Below are 3,405 nucleotides of genomic sequence, written 5' to 3'. Positions count from 1 at the left end.
CACACACACAAACAGACACACACACACAAACACACACACACACACACACACACACACACACACACACACACACACACACACAAATACATACGAGGCATGATATAGTTGCCAAGACTATTTACAATGCTATCCGCAGGAAAGACTATCCTGACGTATACGTCAAAGGCATGTCAGAATCAGTTGAATACTGGTAGAACACCCCCAATAAAAAAAAAACAAACATCAATTCGGTGCAAACATACCACACCTGATATTGTTCTATGGGACAGGGAACAAACCGTTATGCACTTGTGAATGTGCAATCAAAATTCCACAGAAACGAGAACATTTATAGAGAATCAATGCGGAACTTACAACGCTTGTACCCTGACTTTGAACTCTCATTTGTACCTATCATCATAGGTGCATTAGGTTATGTACCAACAAATTTACACAAAAACCAAGAAATACTCGGTTTCACGGAAAAAGAACAAAAGAAACTGAAGCGGATTCTCCAAATCCAATCTATTAGTGACACAGTGAAGATCTGTAAGACATTCGAGAAATTCTCCACGTGAGATTTTTATACGGACACACACACACACACACACTTGGATGCACACACTTGAATGTATGCATTAATAGTTCTACCAGCACACCAACTCAACCACATATTCACAAACACCGGGAACTCTCTCAACTCAAAAAGTCTTGTCGGTTTGTTAGCGACCGGCTTGAACTCTCTCAAGAAAAAAACTTAAATTAAACGCAACGAAAAATCATACATACACGCATATATGCATATACACTTGCACACGCATGCTCACACACACACGCACACACATACACGCGTACGCGCACACGCACACACGCACACGCGCACACACAGACATATGCGCATTAATCTTTCGTTCGGAGTCAGAAAATGCAAGGACAAATTCGGCATAAAGTCGGCCGTTACCCGGAAACTTGGCAATAAGACATAAAATAAAACTGCACTCTGGAACATTTGTACCAATTAACCATTGCTTCCGTAGCAACTATAACGTGCTACATAGCAACAGACTGTTTGCAGTCAACTGCTGCTCACCAGTACATGCAAGGCAGTGAGATACAATAACCAGAGAAGAAGGAACTTTGTTTAATGCTTCGATAATGCTTGCATTTACAACACCTCCAAATTTTTCCATTTGATTATGTCTATTGATTCGCCAAATACATCGCCTCAGTACAGTTCACAGCTGAATTATTTAACCTTAATGGCGTAAGAAACTTAATGGTATTTTGAATATCAATTGTCATAGTGCAGCTATCTCGTGGGATGTAATTTCTTTAAATGAAGTCATCAGTGCTAATTATGTTCTTTAATATATAAACAATTTCGAAACAATCTTTCAGCTTGCAAAAAACAAAAGAAAGAAAACAAAAACAAAAATCAAAAGCAAAAAACTCTACAACTTTATTTATTTATTTATTTATTTATTTTGCAAAGTTTTAGTCGCCTGCTAAGACCGTCTTTTACTAAATTCATTCTTCTACTTTCTGGGTATGTAAAACTAAGGATTGCCACACACACACACGCACACGCACACAGAGTTCAAATATACATCTACGGATGCAACGCTTCAACTCACCGTCAATGTTGTAAACCAGAGTCACTGGGTGCTTCGCATTTTGCAGCAAAGTTCCTGACTTTGGGTAAAAGAAAATACAGGAGGATCAATTAATTATGAGTTTATCCAGCATATTACCCTCTCCAATTCACACACTTATTGCAGCGGTCCAGTTTTACTTAGCCTCGTAAAAGAACTCGGAAGGTCGGCCCTCCAAACAGGCCTTTCGCGACACCCTAAAAGCCAAGAACTTTTCAGCACCTTTTCGTACATTTTCATCCAGTAACCCAATCTTCGTTGGTCAAGCCTAAGTCTGTGTTTAAGCGGCCTTCTCCCGATCTCACTGATCACCTCTTTTCAGCCAGAGCCACCTAGATGCTTTCTCAACAGCCTATGAAATTCTAGGCATTTTCCTGAAATACCTAGAATTTCACAGACCTTATCCTGCAAATCCTTCACTGGCAAACACTACGTTCTCCATCATGGCACTTGACTCTCCTCCTTTCTTCAACCTCTTCCATCTTCTTTTCCCAGGGCACTTTTAACACCAATTGGACTAACTGCCTTCTTGCTCTGGAAACCATGATGGTATCTGGCATCAGCAGTTTGGGTGATATGCGCGAGAAACTTTAGCCGTTTCGCCAGATCAACTTTCATCACTTAGTCTCGAGCTGATGAAATTAGCCTCTCGAGTCAGCTCTCGGGTCTTTTCATTAGCATTTCTTTCTCCTTGATAAAGGTTATGCTTCTAGGTGCAGTGCTCGCATTTTTGCTCCTACCTCAGCTACGGTATTGAGGTCCTAACCGTGTCTCCAGCGGTAGTTTTTTCACACCCAGGGACTTGCAGTAGCTGCTTGCTGCTGAGGACTGTTCGAGCGTCCTTGTCTAAGAACACAAGAGGCATGCATGAATTTCCACCAAGCCCCATGTAAACGGGATAAATTGGCTAGGGGAATTATGATAGATCCAATGAGATCCAGTGGACCAAGAGCGTGGTCATTTATGAATCCCATTTCCAGATGTCCTTTCAGGTAACATTCCGCTTTGTCGCTTGCTCCACTTCATCCAGGTACTCTGCTTCCGCTTTGCCACTGTATGGTATTCGATTCCATTCCTTCATGACTCCTGACTGCAAGTACCAAGTGCCTTAGATGTCACCATTCAACGACTGTGAATAATGTAATCTGAAATAAACTGACTGGACAAACATGATGGTCACGTCTAGAGTATCTTGATCAAAAGTTTACTCGATTAGTGTTGATCTATAATTAAAAGAAAAAATCAGCGTCACCAAGGGATAGATTATAAATCAGCGCAGTATCTTCAACGCGGTCGCACAACTTGCTAGAAATAGCAGTTAAATCTTAGAATCAAACATTCCTTCCTTCCTTCCTTCCTTCCTTTCTTTCTTTCTTTCTTTCTTTCTTTCTTTCTTTCGTTCGTTCGTTCGTTCGTTCGTTCGTTCGTTCGTTCGTTCACGGAGTTACTGCCCCTGGATTATCACACGTCTAGTTTAGGTGCTTTCCCTTACACGAAAGCAATTTAGCAATCAGTACATTCTGGTCTTCTGTATGTTCGATCACCGCTATGAATCAGACTGGATCATTTATTGGTGAAAATGTTTCTTTCTTTCAGCAAATATTGCCGAGAATAAGTGTGCTTACGCATGTTTAACTCTGAGTAGCAACGGAGTGAATCCTTAACTAAATCAGTCTATCTATCTATATAATACACTCAGACCTATGTGTGTGTGTGTGTGTGTGTGTGCCAGAGAGAGAGAGGGGGGAGGGAGGGAGAGAGAGGGGGAGAGGGG

The sequence above is a fragment of the Octopus bimaculoides genome, chromosome 8 (genome assembly GCF_001194135.2).
Source record: "Octopus bimaculoides isolate UCB-OBI-ISO-001 chromosome 8, ASM119413v2, whole genome shotgun sequence".
NCBI lineage: Eukaryota > Metazoa > Mollusca > Cephalopoda > Octopoda > Octopodidae > Octopus > Octopus bimaculoides.
The sequence above is the reverse complement of the archived record's forward strand: the minus strand, read 5'-3'. Positions refer to the sequence as shown.